Here is an 18,396-nt window from a genome sequence, read left to right on the forward strand (position 1 = left end):
GGTGTGTTCACATTATCACAGTGCATTTATGTAATCGGTTGTAGGATGAGAGCAACAGACATTAAATAACGGTAGTGTGAACCTAGCCTTAGGCGCATGCACACGGCCGTGATTGGACGGATATCATCCGTGTTCCGCTTGTGTACCGGTCTTGCGTACGCAGCCCTATTCATTGGGGCTAGTGAGCATGGTCCGCAAAACGTACTGGAATAGGACCTGTTCTGAGTTGTGTGTAGGGGACCACAGAATTAAAAGGGTCAGTGTAACACGGCTTGCACGAGGCCTTAGGGCTAGTTCATACGGGGCTAGTGACCACGTATTTTGTCCTGATATTGGGCGGGAAGCCACGTCAGAATAGGACCAAAATGTGCCTGTTACGGCTTCCCGCTCCGGAGAAGGCCCAAATGAATGGGCCTAGTCCGGAGGGTGCTGTCGTGAGGCGGACACCGGGGCTGAATCAGCCACGGAATCCGCTTGAAGAAAGGGCAGCTCGCTTCTTTTTTCCGTGAGCCCGGACATACCACTCACGGAAAAAAGTAAGCTAGCGGTCTACATAGACCTCTATTGTGAGGGGGGTGGATTCTGAGCTGGATTCGACGTCAGAATCCGCCCCCTCTTGCCCCGTGTGACCGAGCCCTTACACCAAACCGTGAAATACACAGATGTGTGTATGGGGCCACAGAAATGAAAGGGTCAGTGTAACACAGCTAGCACACGGTCATGTGCACGAGGCCTTAGACGGCACTTGCGGTGTTCTGAGTCTATAATAATAAGGTGGCGGGCTTGAGGCCCTTGGATGGCTGTTATGTGTGGTCGTCCCCATAGACCCGATCACGTCGGAGTAGGAATCTGTTCTTTTGGATGTCGTAACTTTCTATCCAGCATTTTTATGAAACGTATTTACAAATAATTTATTGCGGCCTTCCTTCCAAATCTCACTCTGGAAGCTTGAAATTTTCCACAAGAATCCAAACGGCAAAATTGATGCCTCGGGATTTGGCAGACAGACGTCACACCAGGAGCAGTATCCATCACAGCCCCCTCCTTATTTCTAACTGGTAGGATTGTTTCTTATCCCAGACAGGGAAGCTCCTTCCACTTACATATCATCGCTGTGTAATCCAGTTGTCGGAATTTTCTACAAAACAAAATTCCTGGTTGTAAATTAATAGCCCCCCCTTTGAAGTTCAATCCAAAGCAGACCGTATTGGGCCAGAACGCAAATTGCCTTGGTGTGTTTTTCTAGGGAAAGTTCTGGAAAACATGTCGAAATCACAGCCCTGGCCCTGCTTTAGCGCATATGTTTAGCCTCTTGCACTTATTGGTCTTACATAAGGTTAGGACATTGCGTTCATGGAGGATGTGATGTAATGTTGTAATGAAGAGCCTGATAGTTACCAGACACATTGCAAAGTCAAAAAGTCATCGCAATGGCAAAAACGGAACGCGAACATTTCCCGTTTCTATGTAGTTGTGTTTGGTTGCAGTCAGTGTGTAGATGGAGTAGGGCCATGATGCTTTGCAGCCATGCGGCTCCTTGGATATCGGCGCTTGTTACCAGGCTATTGATAATAATGGGATTCCAATGGACCACCAGTTCTTCTAGAACAGACAAGAGGTTGTTCCCACCGCCATCTTGGAGAACTTAACTCAGATCTTCTGTGGATGTAGACTTGTCCAATCCTTCTGATTCTTCATGTCATCCAAGACAGACTGGATGATGTCACTGTAACATACATGCCAAATGTGTGTCCATCAGATAAACTGCTGTGACATGACAGTGGGTTTCAGGCAGGTAGGCTACGGTACTATGACATCACAGATTGGTTTCAGTTAGGTAAGCTACGGTACTATGACATCACATGTTGGTTTCAGGCAAGTAAGCTACGGTACTATGACATCGCGGGTTGGTTTCAGGCAGGTAAGCTACGGTACAATGACATCACAGGTTGGTTTCAGGCGGGTAAGCTACGGTACTATGACATCACAGGTTGGTTTCAGGCAGGTAAGCTACGGTACTATGACATTACAGGTTGGTTTCCGGCAGGTAAGCTACGGTACAATGACATCACATCTGGGTTTCAGGCAGGTAAGCTGCTGTGATATCACAGTGGATTTTAGACAGATTCTGTAGCTGCTATGACATCACAGGTTGGTTTCAGGCAGGTAAGCTGTTGTGACATCACAGTAGATTTCAGTTAGCTACTGACCACTGTCAAGAAAAATACTATGACATCACATTCGGGATTTAAATGGCTTATATGATATCAGTCAAGTAAGCTACAATGATATCACATGTGGACTTCAGGCAGATAAGCTACTGTGACCTCACAACTAGTTATAGTTATGGAAGCTCAGGGGTGACCATCAGATTAGTAGTTGAAAAGTATAGGAGCCCATTTATTCTTGCCGAGGGGCCACTGTTATTGGTGTCCGCTACTGAGGGGATACATTATTCCAAAAATAAGCTGATGTATTCTAAAAGGGAGAGTCTATCTATCTATCTAATATCTATCTATCTATCTCCTATCTATCTATCTACAGTCCTATGAAAAAGTTTGGGCACCCCTATTAATCTTAATCATTTTTAGTTCTAAATATTTTGGTGTTTGCGGCAGCCATTTCAGTTTGATATATCTAATAACTGATGGACACAGTAATATTTCAGGACTGAAATGAGGTTTATTGTACTAACAGAAAATGTGCAATATGCATTAAACCAAAATTTGACCGGTGCAAAAGTATGGGCACCTCAACAGAAAAGTGACATTAATATTTAGTAGATCCTCCTTTTGCAAAGATAACAGCCTCTAGTCGCTTCCTGTAGCTTTTAATCAGTTCCTGGATCCTGGATAAAGGTATTTTGGACAAACAATTCAAGTTCAGTTAAGTTAGATGGTCGCCGAGCATGGACAGCCCGCTTCAAATCATCCCACAGATGTTCAATGATATTCAGGTCTGGGGACTGGGATGGCCATTCCAGAACATTGTACTTGTTCCTCTGCATGAATGCCTGAGGATTTGGAGCGGTGTTTTGGATCATTGCCTTGCTGAAATATCCATCCCCGGCGTAACTTCAACTTCGTCACTGATTCTTGAACATTATTCTCAAGAATCTGCTGATACTGAGTGGAATCCATGCGACCCTCAACTTTAACAAGATTCCCGGTGCCGGCATTGGCCACACAGCCCCAAAGCATGATGGAACCTCCACCAAATTTTACAGTGGGTAGCATGTGTTTTTCTTGGAATGCTGTTTCTTTTTGGACGCCATGCATAACGCCTTTTTTTACAACCAAACAACTCAATCTTTGTTTCCAAAATGAAGTTGGCTTCTCCAAATGTGCTTTTGCATACCTCAGGCAACTCTATTTGTGGCGTACGTGCAGAAACGGCTTCTTTCTCATCACTCTCCCATACAGCTTCTCCTTGTGCAAAGTGCGCTGTATTGTTACCGATGCACAGTGACACCATCTGCAGTAAGCTGATGCTGCAGCTCTTTGGAGGTGGTCTGTGGATTGTCCTTGACTGTTCTCACCATTCTTCTTCTCTGCCTTTCTGATATTTTTCTTGGCCTGCCACTTCTGGGCTTAACAAGAACTGTCCCTGTGGTCTTCCATTTCCTTACTATGTTCCTCACAGTGGAAACTGACAGGTTAAATCTCTGAGACAACGTTTTGTATCCTTCCCCTGAACAACTATGTTGAACAATCTTTGTTTTCAGATCATTTGAGAGCGGGCTGTCCATGCTCGGCGACCATCAAACTGAACTGAACTTGAATTGTTTTGTAGAAAGAAATGGTCCAAAATCCCTTCATCCAGGATCCAGGAACTGATTAAAAGCTACAGGAAGCGACTAGAGGCTGTTATCTCTGCAAAAGGTGGATCTACTAAATATTAATGTCACTTTTCTGTTGAGGTGCCCACACTTTTGCACCGGTCAAATTTTGGTTTAATGCATATTGCGCATTTTCTGTTAGTACAATAAACCTCATTTCAATCCTGAAATATTACTGAGTCCATCAGTTATTAGATATATCAAACTGAAATGGCTGTTGCAAATACCAAAATATTTAGAACTAAAAATGATTAAGATTAATAGGGGTGCCCAAACTTTTTCATAGGACTGTATCTAATATCTATCTATCTATCTATCTATGATATATCTTTCTATCTCCTATCTTTCTATCTCTCTAGCTAGCTAGCTATGATCTATTTATCTATCTATGATGTATCTATCGATTGATCTATCTTTCTAAGATCTATCTATTTATCTATCTATCTATCTATCTATCTATCTATCTATCTATCCATCCATGTATCTATCTATGATATATCTATCTTTCCTGTTTGTATGACATTAGACATGTTGATAGACAGGGCTTTATGCCGTTCCTGCGTGCCCACACAATCTCTTATAGCGATTCTCTTTGTTTCCATGGAGTAATTTTACTTTTTGTAGGTATGAAGAGTACAACAGAATTTATGAGGTTTAAGGTTAAGTACTTGGCATGGAGGAAGATGAGTTACTCCAGAGATAACAGCTCAGACCTTGTGTCAAGATTTTATTCTTCATTCCAGCTGTTGCTGAGCCCAAATACATATCCCAGCTTTCTTCCTGTGGATGACCTGTATTGTTCTGAAGGTTACCATGTTAAGAGACATTTCTGAGAATGAGGTGCCCAGTGTCAGGGGGAATGTCCAGTTAGTCTCTATTAAAACCCTTTAGCACCTTGATTAACTTGCCTTTGCACTGGTTCAGAAGAAGTGGTTGCAGTGGTTCAGAAGATTTTTTGTATTTTTGGGGGGTTGTAGACTTCTTTTAAACCATACTTCCAGTTATAAACAACTTTACATACATGAATAGTATATTTAAATATAAGAAACTTTGTAATATATCTTATTAAGGAGATCTGTTTCCTGCTTGCATCATGGTGCCCCTTGCAAAATCCTGCACATGCACGCACTCCTAGCTTCAGGACTAGTGCTGCCGGGGCACTGGGCAGCGATATAGGATGGAGAGAGGGTGCAAAATACAAGTGGTTCAGAAGAATTTTTGTATTTTTGGGGGGTGGTAGACTTCTTTTAAACCATACTTCCAGTTATAAACAACTTTACATACATGAATAGTATATTTAAATATAAGAAACTTTGTAATATATTATTAAGGAGATCTGTTTCCTTCTCCACTTATTAGGCTGTTTTCCTGCTCCTTAACATCAATCTGACTGCTTGTTTACATTATATCACACATACAACTCTATGGAGCAGGGAGGGGCTGTGAAGGACTAACCTGAGGGCTGCTTAATCGATTTATTGTCTCATTCAGTGTACTGGCAGTCTCTTATCTACATCCTAGCAGTGTTAAAAATGCAAGGTAGTGCAGAGTGTAACACCAGCAATTATTGGAGTGTCTTTTATCCCCCTCTCCTCTTCATTGACTAATAGATTTATTGCCTTATTCTTTTGTTTTTTTGTTTTTTGTAGATTGTGAGCCCCACATAGAGCTCACAATGTACATTTTTCCCCCTATCAGTATGTCTTTGGAATACGAGATGGAAATCCATGCAAACACGGGGAGAACATACAAACTCCTTGCAGATGGTTTTATGTCCTTGGCGGGATTTGAACACCAGGACTCCAGCACTGCAAGGCTACAGTGCTAACCACTGAGCCACAGTGTGGCCCCTGAATTATTGCCTTATTCTGTGCACTGGCAGCCTCTTATCTACAACCTAGCAGTGTTAAAAATGCAAAGTAGTGCAGAGTGTAACAGCAGCAATTATTGGAGTATCTTTTCTTATCCCCCTTCCCTCTTCATAGACTAATAGATTTATTGCCTTATTCTGTGCACTGGCAGCCTCTTATCTACAACCTAGCACTGTTAAAAAGCAAGGAATAGCAGAGTGTAACTGCAGCCATTATTGGATTATCTTTTCTTATCCCCCTTCCCTCTTCATAGACTAATATGGAGATTGTAACTGCCTGAAAAGCGGAGAAGGAGACAGATTTCTTTAATAATATATCTTACAAAGTTTCTTATAGTCACCTGTACTATTCGTTTATGCAAAGTTGTAATACACTCTAAAGAGAATCCGTCACCAGAGGGACCAATTCACAAGGGGAAAATGCCCTTCGATTCAGGTGACCCTAACTCTTTGGGGCTAAGTTGATTTTCTTGATATTTAAAGGGGTAGCTACACAAATATTCCCTTCCAACGTGTGATTTTAAAGCAATGTCAGCCCCAGATCTGTGCTCAGAAAACATTGACTCTAATCCATAACCATACGCAGAGCCCTTTTTGTAATGTCTACAATATAATCGTAATGTAAAGTCTAAATCTGTTGCTGGCACGATGACGGCAAGCGGGCCCATTTCTGCTCAGTGTGTAAATATCCACAGGATGCTAAGCATGTATTTGGCAAGGACCCGTAGTGTGCGTTTCCTGGCTCCTAATGCCCTATAAGATGCTCTCACCTACTGCCATCTGTTTTCCTGTTTCTATGGACATTTTATTTTTAAAAAAACCTGTGTGGCTTTGTTAATAAAAAAGCGAACGAACTTCCAAGTCGGCCGAAATAAAACCCCCACCGCGGTGCGTTCTCCCTACATAAAACCTCTGCTGGGCTTTATTAAAGGTAAGTCACGCCTATCCCGAGGCCTCCTTCCATCTTATGAGAACCGTTCATCTCCCTATTATCTTCAGGAAAATTTCTATAGCTTAAAAATCTAGACGTTTTCTGCTTGGCAGAATTTCTTCAATTTATAAGGAGGTTTAAAAGCGGAGTCGGGCATCGATTCCAATATTTTATTACTGGCACATAGTGCGTTGCAATGTTTTAAATACACCTCTGCACATACAGCCCGTCCAGAAGTGCCTTTAAAATTCTACTTCTGTGCTCAGACCCCACTAAAATTTCAGTTTTTCGGCATCGCCTCACATGAACTCAGCACCGCTATTGATGGGAGTGAAAGTCATTGAGCAGATTTTGTTGAAATTTTTCATCCTGGGGAACTTGGTTGATGTCGGGTTCACACAAGCGTTGATGTCACCGACGTTCCAGGGGGAATATTGGGCCGATTTAATATATTGGTCCATTTGCATTGCAGATGCATCACACTATGCCCACCGAATTGTGCTGTTGCGATCCATATTATGTTATGTGATGTATAGACCCCAAGAGTAGACCCGATCCATAGCAAACCCTATAAAAATCACCTGTAAAATTTGCAGGACATCTGTTGATTTAGTTAAAGGGACGTTCAAAATGCCTTCCAAACCAATATTAGTGCCATGGAGGGGCCTTTAATAGGAACAGAAACTTACAGATGTGATCAAAAATCAATGGTCAATGCAGCAATAATCATCATAGATATGCAAATTGGCCTGTAAGTGATTTTTGGGCGGAGTCTGATTTACCAGATTTGCATACAGGCAGGTATAAGTGCTCCGCCTCTGGAATTGGCAACCAGTGCTGTGCATTGCAGTTTTAGTCCTATGCAGTGGTTGAAGGCTTTCCCTGCATGACTTACCCTACATAGATAGCTGTCAATCACCGAGTAGGACCGCCCACTGGACTCTTGAGGTCAGCATGAGCAGAGGTTTAAGACTCCTTCATAAATGGCTAATAGTCATGATCATTTGTGACCAAATTCCTATGAAGGTTAGGCAACACAGTGGCTCAGCCTTGCAGCGCTGGAGTCCTGGGTTTGAATCCTGCCAAGGACAACATCTGCAAGGAGTTTGTATGTTCTCCCTGTGTTTCCGTGGGTTTCCTCCCACACTCCACACTGATAAAAAAAAAAAAAAAAAATCCTATGAAAGTATATATAAAAAAAACATGGCTCTAATTAATTATACATTATATTATAATTTTTTATAATTTAATTAAAAAATCCCATTTTATTTTGACGCCGGAATTGATAATTTTTTTCCACCCAAAGTTAGTCCCAACTCTTCAACCCTGATTATAGGGGTAAGAGCATAGAGGAATACCTGGAAGGATCCCCCTCCCCAAAAAAAATATAGGGAGAACTGTTCCATTGAAAGAGTAAAGAATCAGGTTGAATACAGTCAGGCGCTCAGGTTCTTGTATTGCAGCTCCGCCGGCTCCTCCATCTCTGGTAATGATTAGGCTTGTACAGATTCATAGTAAACCCAGATGGCCGTACGTCACTGAAAACGCATGTAAACTATGCGCTTTATTACTATAGGTGATAACGCTATGATGTAGCCACTATAGGATAATGCAACTTGTAATAAAACACAACCAAACCATTTACTGTATGGAGAATAAGACTGTGACTGTTCCATATAGCATCCACTAGGTGGCGCTGCCTTAAAACAAAACAGTTGGTTCATATTATGAAGTCATTCACTTGAAAACCAATATTTCACCGATTTATAATGGCACCTTACATACAAACTCTAACAAATGTGTTACTGGTCTATCTGCACTTGTTATCCTGTACCAGTTTACATTCTTCCCCAGCAAATTCCAAATTTCCCTTTTAGACCTCATGTAGTATAGTGTTCCTAATCCAGGAGAGATCTATAATATAAAGTGTCCCTTCACAAACCAGAAGCAGAAAGCTGATAGTAACCAGTTATAATACTTGGTCTATTGTCACATTATCTCCCTTAGGGTATGTTCACATATAGCATATACACGGTAATTCCTCTGTCCAGCATCTGCAGCATATTACCCCAGCCGCATAGTGGAGGATATTTTGATAGATCTCCTCTATAAGCTAGAAAAAAATGTCCATGATTGTGAATCTTTCAATTCCTTCTGCAGATATCCCCCTTTGCAATGTATATTGTCTGCAGAAGCGATTCTACTATAGAGAATTACTGCCATATGTGGAGTCTGTATACTTGTAGATATGTATTCTCCATAAAATAGGAATATGTCCTATCTCTCGATTATTCCGCCTGGAAATGTATGAAGAGATTGATAGCTGGGTATTGCTGTTACTGTTGTCAAAAGGGAAGTGTCCCTGCATAGGCTGGAATGGTCACCATTAATGTACAATGGCAGATATTCCACCGACTGCTGACACCAAGCTGGTAGATATTATATAGATAGAGAGCAAATGGATATTGTATAAATAGAAATTGGATAGATGGATAAAATAGACAGGTAAGATGGATGGATGGCTAGATTAGATAGATAGATAGATATTAGATATAGATAGATAGATAGATAGATATAGATAGATAGATAGATAGATATAGAGATAGATATAGAGAGATAGATAGATAGATATTAGATATAGATAGATAGATATAGATAGATATTAGATAGATATTAGATATATATAGATAGATAGATAGATAGATAGATAGATAGATAGATAGATAGATAGATAGATAATAGATATAGATAGATATTAGATAGATAGATAGGAGATGGATAGAGAGAGAGGGATATGAGAGATAGAGAGATAGATAGAGATAGATAGAGAGATAGATAGAGAGATAGATAGATATTAGATATAGATAGATAGATATAGATAGATATTAGATAGATATTAGATATAGATAGATAGATAGATAGATATTAGATATAGATAGATAGATAGATAGATAGATAGATATAGATAGATAGATAGATAGATAGATATAGAGATAGATATAGAGAGATAGATAGATAGATAGATAGATAGATATTAGATATAGATAGATAGATATAGATAGATATTAGATAGATATTAGATATAGATAGATAGATAGATATTAGATATAGATAGATATAGATAGATATTAGATAGATAGATAGATAGATATAGATAGATAGATAGATAGATATTAGATATAGATAGATGATAGATAGATAGATAGATAGATAGATAGATAGATAGATAGATAGATAGATAGATAGGAGATGGATAGAGAGAGAGGGATATGAGAGATAGATAGATAGATAGATAGATAGATAGATATGATAGATATGATAGATATTATAGATAGAGAGATAGATAGAGAGATAGATAGAGAGAGAGGGATATGAGAGATAGATAGAGAGATAGATAGAGAGATAGATAGATATTAGATATAGACAGATAGATATAGATAGATATTAGATAGATATTAGATATAGATAGATAGATAGATATTAGATATAGATAGATGATAGATAGATAGATAGATAGATAGATAGATAGATAGGAGATGGATAGAGAGAGAGGGATATGAGAGATAGATAGATAGATAGATAGATAGATAGATAGATATGATAGATATTATAGAGAGATAGATAGATAGAGAGATAGATATTAGATATAGATAGAGAGATAGATATTAGAGATAGATAGATAGATAGATAGATAGGAGATAGATAACGATACACAACGATAGACAAAGAGCAATAAAGAGATAATGATAGAGTGATATTAAATAGAGATCAGATAGATGTTAGAATAGATAATGACATAGATATTATATAGATAGAGAGGAGATAGATAGATAGATAGATAGACATGAGCTAGATAGATAGATAGATAGATAGATAGATAGATAGATAGATAGATAGACATGAGCTAGATAGATAGATAGATAGATAGATAGATAGATAGATAGATAGATAGATAGATAGCACTTGTATCAGACTTTGGTGTCTCCAGGTCCTAAATAATAAAAAAAAACAGATGACATGTGATAGTGATCAGTGTTTCCTGATATTTCCCAGCTCACTTCTTCAGAATGTTCTCTTGTAAAGACGTAATAAAAGTTGTGAAATTGGATTAGAAAGTGTTTCTCTCATTCATGATATTTTTACCTTGGCGTGACCCAGTACGGTATTATCTCGCTGGTGCAAAAAAAAAAAAAAAAAAAATGATCTGAAACTTGCCCCCTTCTTTCTGTGGCCTTTTGGGTATCTGTAGTGGATGCGGCCATCTTGTATCTTTTATACCTCCATGTTAAAAAAAAAAAATAAATAAATAATAATCCCATGCAGAGAGATGCCTCACTTCCCCCTTTCAGGGTCTCCCCTCCTCTTTTACATTCTCTCGCTGTTATTCAATGGTTTATACGAGACGTTAAAATGAATTAAACACGTCTCTTGGTTTTGAGCTTTGGTTTCAGTCTTTAACAGTGTCCGGTACAGGAATATTTTATATGCTGTTGGGAAGCAAAACAAATGTTATCATTGTTGGATCAATTATGTAAGCGATGGGCCAAGTGACGTATTTCACACGTCCTGAACTCCTCTGTGCTGTGATGAAAAATGGAGAAAAAAAATCTATTGATTCTGCTAGAAAAAAATAAATTGCTTATTGTTTTTCCATGCCTCCACTTAAAAGAGAGAGAAGTCATCAAAAACACCACAATACAAGTGCACGAGTGTCCGGATAGCCTGCGCCTTCACGGAATCAGAGGATTCTAGTGGGTTTTATTGGCGGCCATGTTTGTTAAAGAAAATAAATATTTCTAAAATAAATTCTACTCGCCTGTCCCTGATGCTCCGGTTCCCTCCCAGGGTATTCTGGTCCTTCTGCTGGTCTGTCTTCACTAAGACTTCTTGTCGATGATGTCCCAAATCCCTTCCACTGAAGCCGCTGGTTGGTCACGTGCGGCGGGGACCGGACGTGACCGGACTTTGTTGGGAGACACCGGAGCACCAGGGACAGGTGATTGTAGGTTCACACCTGCGCTTGGGTCTCCTTTCTTTGGGTTCACTTGGGGACCCAAAAATAGAAATAGGGTCCACTTGATTTCCGCCCGAAAAATGCGTCCTGCATTTTTCAAGCATATTCATGGGTGGAATCCAAGCACTGGTATGAACCCAACCTAAGTATTGTTTAAATTTTATTTTTTCACCTCCTGTGCCCTACATTTTTTGCCAGGACAACCCCTTTAATGGGTTGGGTCGTGAGACCAAATGAGTAAAGAAACCCTGAGGTAGAGGGGACTCAGTGCCAACACGCTGCAGGGTTTCCATATTACTGGAGCACTATTAGGGTAAGTTTAAGGGGTTGTCCAGGAGAACCCAGGGAAGGGGAAAAAAACAAACAAACCAGTGCACCGGGGGTCTTGTTTTAATGGAAATGACTGCAGAGGCGATCAGTGACGTAAGGAAAGGACACAAGACGTCATGGGTGACGTTTGCAAGTGATGTTCCGGTTCTTTTACTTGGGCTGCTGAGGTGGGGACTTCCACCAAAACAAGACACTGAAGCACTGCGACCGAACCATGGTGGGAGGCATTGTGGACAGGTGAATATGGTTTATTTTATTTTTTTTCACCTTTCCCAGCTTCCATGCAAAAAAACTCTAGCGCTCAGAGTTTTTTCTGCCTCCTGTTAATTTGGATGGGGCGTGCAGCATCCACCTGAAGATAGATCCTAGAAAATCAGCTAGAGGAAGTGAAATGTATGAGAGAGTTGGAGCCTTCTTTTAAGGGGGATTCTGCCTCAAAATCCGCCTGCAAAAAACTTAGTGTGACTTACTTACCTTTGACTTTATGGGAGCTTTTGAGAACGCTGTAATGGAGTTTTTGACCCTCTTTATGATCCTGACCATCCTCCCTGATCACATCTGGTGGGTATTACCTAGTGTACAGAGCCAGGTGTCCTGTTTGCAGCATTCACAAGTTCTCCTGGCTATGTTGCGGTGCAGACGGACCAGGCGGCCATGTTATATGACATTGCTTTATACTTCATGTTTGGAAACATTTTCCTTGTGGTTGGTATAAATTGCGACCAAACACTTTGTGCTGCTTTTCCTTTTCTAGGCTTCAATTCCATGTCTACATGAAAGGAAAGTGATTTTCCCTTGAAAATGTAGATTCAAAGGAAGAAAAAAAAACTAATGTAGGGCATATACATGTAAGTTCAGTAGTAAAAAGCTATCCGTATACCAGTTATGGGTACAGATTAGCCACCAATATTAGGATGGTATATTAGGGGCCCACTCCCTGTTGATCATCGGTCGAAAGGGGGCGCTACTAAGGATAATGGTGACATCCAAGTAACAGCCATACACCACCTGGGCTATAGTATCATGTAGTGTGCCAAATTACAGCTCACCGTAATGTTCCGATTTATATGGTGTGCTAATAATAATATGGTACACAGCCCCGGTAATAATGCTGTACAGTCCGTACATTGTCAGGTTAGACGTACAGTCATTTGTACAGGTGTGTGCTCACTTATCCAGGAACATAGTGGGGTGCACTCATCTACATTTACACCCCCAACTGCATGTTTGGGCCCAGTGTCAGATTTACACTCGCTTGCTTGGACGCACAGGATCATGTCTATGTTGACTTCTCTGGATATACAGGATCACAGCTACACTCTCTTCTCTGGATATACATGGTAACAGCTATACAGTCTTGTCCAAACATACGTTATGGTGTAAGCTGACTTGTCTAGGATATGTGCCCAGCCATATGCTAACATGACCGACCTATAGAGTTACATATACGCCCACTTGTCCTGGCACAGGGGCACTCTCCTGTCTGGGCACACAGGGTCACATTGCCTAGACACACAGGCCTTGTCTAGGATGTGTATCCAGCCACATGCGTCTGTACCTACACAGAGTCACATTTATACTTTCTTATTTGGACAACTAGAGTCACATTTATACTTATTGGGCCAAATGGGACAGTGCCAAATTTAAAGGGAGACTGTCGGCAGAACTGAGCTTATCTACCCAGCCCCGCAGATAGATAGGTTAGGTGTTTTCCCCTTGTGAATTGGGGCCTCTGATGCTAATATTACTGGTTTTGTCAATTTGCAAATGAGATCATTGGAGCAATGGCAGTGTCCTCATTGCTCCATAGAGGCCTTAATTCACAAGTTTCTAAGTTAGTGAATGATTTTCGTGACCATTGATGTAGACGAGAGGGTGCACTTTGAGGTTTTAGTATAACAGAGCGACTTCTGGGAAGTGTGAAGACGTTCGGCGTGACACTCCCGAATCTTGTTTATAGCCTGTAGTCGGTGTGTGCTGTAGCTGCCACCTCAATTATTTATGGTGTCTTTTCATCCAGTGCAGGGAATTCACTTCACTACTTCGTCTTGTGGCTCTTTCTCTCTTCCAAGTTTGCAATTTCATTTTTTTAATTTTTCTATTTTGAGAATTCTGAAATGCCAGAAAGTGCTCAGATGCTGAGATAATGTTTCCCGAGCCTCCCGCATCCATTCATTATGTTAAACGACATCTGCAAACGGGACGAAAATATCGACTTTACCATTAGATTAATGATCTTATGATCTACAAGGGGAATTGTCATTCAGCCATCACCTAAATATCGTCTCTGGAAGTGAAAAACACAAACATTGTTTACTATAGCTGTAGAAAACTATATAAAACGTTGGTCAGACTTCATTTTAACCTACTCGCCTACAGAAATTTCTAGATACGACTATGAACACGATGCAAAGTCTAGGCCAGTACAATACCATCAGAGCACTGCCACCGAAGCAGAACATATAGGATTGGTCACCGGCTGACCATTGCACATGCCACCAGCATTGGCACATCGGATACAGTAAATTGCTCCAGTATGTTCCGTGTCATTGTTCCTTTTATTGCATTGTCATTTTGATTACTCTTTTCCATCCCCCATTCCTGTGTCTCTTTCTTATTCTTCTCTTCTTCATTCTGTGGGGAAAACGCGTCAGTGTAGGAAATAAATTTGGCTATAGGGTTGCATTTCCATCCAAGCATGGCCCAAAAAATCCAGGTTGGCACGCATAGTGTTATATTCATACGTTCTATGGAACACAACAGAGGAGCAGCAAAAGTTGATGCTTTCCTTTAGACTTGTTGGTTATTTTCAGGTGTCTTCACATTTGCACCATTTGGTCCGTCGCAGGACTTGGAGAATGGACCATACAGTAAAAACGGTCTGTCTAATGATGGACAGCAATGGATACAGAGGGACCCATTTGATTATGATGTCAATGTATATCTCATTGACATATATATTATACTGTTGGGTATCATTTGTTTTCTCCCCTTACTTCACTGTAGGACAAAATCTTGTTTATAGGACTTTTTTTGCCCATAATTTTAGACTGACTTCACGTCGGCACGTTGCAACAGCCCTCAACTATTACTGCAAGTACTTACTGTATATAACAATACGTAAAGAGAAGGTTCTTGGTTTTTACAATTTGATCAAACCGTATTTAAGTCTATCTGACACAACTAGGCGACGACCACCCTACATTACCACGACTTGCCTCTTTTAGGGCCTTGTCCTCCATGATTAATGAAATGAAATGTATTTCTGCCATATCAAGCCTAGCCTACACCACAAATGGCGTTCCCTCTCTAGAGGAGTGTAGTTCACCCTTATTATGCTCAAATTAAAATGGACAGATGCACAATGCAACAAACAGACAAAAAGTCATCAGCACCACCAACAAAAAAATGCAGGTGCACGTTGCTGTGGTTGAAGTACAAATGGGAACAGCCCTCTGCTAACACCAAGAATATTACTGGTAATACCTACTGTATATAAGGATACATAACAATGAGGTTTTTGGTTTTTACAATTTGTTCAAACTGTATGGCCATAAGCGCTGCGTAATGTTAGTGCAGGGGTCACTTTGTTGTTAGCGGATGGGCTTAAATACATTTTGATCAAAATGTAAAAACCAAGAACCTCATTCTCATGTATTGTTATATACAGTAGGTATTTGCAGTAATGCCTTTGATGCTAGCACAGGGTTGTTGTCTGCATTTCTTGTTCACATTGTTTGGTAGTGCTGATAATTTTTTGTCTGTTTCTTAGACTGTGCACCAATGCCAATGTGAATGTAGCCTTACGTGCATCCTTTTATGGGTTGCTATTGTAATGAAGTAATGGGGCATTTGGTGGCGTTCGGTAGTTCCCAATGACATCATTGTCTACCTGCATGTCAGCTCACACTTTATAATATGAATACCTCCCAGGTTCTCCAAAATTCATTGCAAATACAGGAACAATTCTGGTAGCCAAGTGAAAAAAAAAATGGAAATGAAATAATGGCACATTTACTAGGTAAGGTGGTAATCTCTTTGCAAAGGTAGAACCATAAAGTGTTGTAGTTTCAGACAAGCCATTGGAAATGATTGCTTTTGCAATATGGTGGCACGACACAGAACGCACTCATATTCCCTGTTATTCTATGGCTTAATCTGCATAGCACACATATTTTCCACCTGACTTCATGTGTAACACTTCAGCAGACAGTAATGACAAATGGCTCTTGGTACATTTCCCATAGTAGGGTCCTACCAGGTGACTTGGTCTGTGCAAGGTAGGGCTGTGATATCCCAAATCACATCTTAAACACTTCTATAAACATGGACAGTTTATAGAGAATGGAAATTCAATTTTTATTTTTTTTTGTACCAATTCTCCGTGTTTTATGTGGATTCTTGTATAGTTTGGATTTGCAAGGTAACTGAGCTTCTGTGCATCGGGCTTTTTACAGGTCTAATGGCAGACCGGCAGCATTTTTTTTGGCTCTTGGATCCGGATTGTGTTGTATTATTTATATTCAGAACAAAAATCCTATATTTTAACCCCATAACTCGGCCCCACAACCTTTCTTTGTACTGTTTGCCAGGGGTCAGAGTTGCTGGTTTGATACAGCCCTGGTTTTTACACCATCATATTTCGCCTCTTATGGACTTCCATTTATGATGACATAGATTTTCTTATCCTGGGAAACTTTTTTCCCTTTACATATAAATTTTTTCCTCCATCTTCTGCTAGTCTAACCTCTGACCTCTTTGTCTCTGCCTTTTTACAAGATTCCAAGATTAGGTTTACAATCAATTTACTTCTGACATTCCCTTTAAAAGGAGTATTAACCCTTTCCCATCACAGCTATTTATTTATTTATTTATTTATTTTTAACTTTATAAATTATATCATTATAAAGTACCATTTGTCCCGCAAAAAATAAGTCCTCGAACAGAGTTGTGAACAGAAAAAAAAAAGTTATGTCTTTTGAAAGGTTAAATAGCTCTTTTCAAAAGGCATAACTTTTTCTTTTTTTTTTTTCTCTTCACAACTCTGTTCGAGGACCTGTTTTTTGCAGGACAAATGGTACTTTATAATGATATAATTTAATATTCCGTCTAATGTATTGGGAAGCTGGGAAATATTCCAAATGAGGTGTAATTAGAAGGAATCTGTAATTTATGGGTTCTGTTTTTATGGCCTTTGTTGTGCGGTAAAAATGAAATATTACCTGTGTTCTGCGGTTAGGTACAAGAATTTAAAACCATGTGAGCCTCCATATTCTGCCTCCTGCAGTGCTGTATATTGCTAAATGCATTGGTATGATAGTGAATGACAAGCTTGGAAGCTTCAGTAGGCTCCCGGCTGTCATTGGCACTGAATGGTACCATCCAATAAGACTACAGGCATAAGGGCGAAAAGAGGTAATATGGCGATGTCCATGTATGCCTTTGTTGTAACTACAATCAGTCTCTGTGTACAACAGCAGAGGCCTGGCATTTCCAAGACCAATCGCAGCTCAGTGGAACCAAACGCCATTCTCCGTAATGATCTGTGAGTCCCAGCTCATCCACAGGTCTACTGTCCAACGGTCAGACTGAAACCCAAACCATAAACATCGTTGTGATCAGTTTGGTGTACCCGAGTTTTGGTTGGGCTTGGAAAGGCGGTCATCCCATGGACCCCATTACCCACATGCCTTCTGAATTCACCCCAACAGTAAGTATACGTTTATCTCTCAAGAGAAAACTAGTTGATGACCGATATGGATTTGCCACCCATCATTCTTAGACCTCTTGAATGGTACATTTGCCTGGTTCTTAGTTCAAATGGAATATTTTGGATCCGAATTTGACGCGGAGGCCACCTCAGCTTCCGGTCCAAAATACGGGGCAGCCGCAACAGGAGTGCATCGTCATCCAGTCGCGGCACTGCGATCCGGATTAGGCCCAAATTAATAGGCCTAGTCAGGAGTGTCTTCAGGCGGATTTGCGAGGCACGATCCACCTGAAAGAATGAGCATGTCCATTCTTTTTTTCGGGGAGCCGAAACAAACCGTTCCTGGAAAAAAGAAACGACCGGCTCCCATTGAAACCGATGGGAGCCATCTTTTTGGTCAGGATTTTGAAGCGGATACGGCCTCAAAATCCTGACCAAAATACCCCGTGTGAACCCAGCCTTATATAGGATTTGTCCTCCAGGAGTCTAGGAAAAGTGATTGAAAGGGATTTATAAGCCGGACTGTGGAGTTGGTAGACCAAACCCTGACTCTGACTACGACTCCTCGATTTTTCCACACTCCTTCTCCAATTCCTACATAAATGGCTGACAGTCATGGTCAGACAGAAGAAGTAATTCAGTAAAAAACCTAGTATGTGACAAACAACGGATCTAATTATGCAATATTAATACAAAAAATAAT

The 18,396-nt window shown here is 40.4% G+C and overlaps 1 protein-coding gene across 1 annotated transcript in view; it reads left to right on the forward strand.

Annotated features, from left to right (window-relative positions):
- MPP7 (MAGUK p55 scaffold protein 7) overlaps window positions 1-18,396 on the forward strand; it is a 267,439-nt gene that overhangs the window by 134,779 nt on the left and 114,264 nt on the right. The window lies entirely within an intron of this gene.

This window comes from Leptodactylus fuscus, chromosome 4 (assembly GCF_031893055.1).
Source record: "Leptodactylus fuscus isolate aLepFus1 chromosome 4, aLepFus1.hap2, whole genome shotgun sequence".
Lineage (NCBI taxonomy): Eukaryota > Metazoa > Chordata > Amphibia > Anura > Leptodactylidae > Leptodactylus > Leptodactylus fuscus.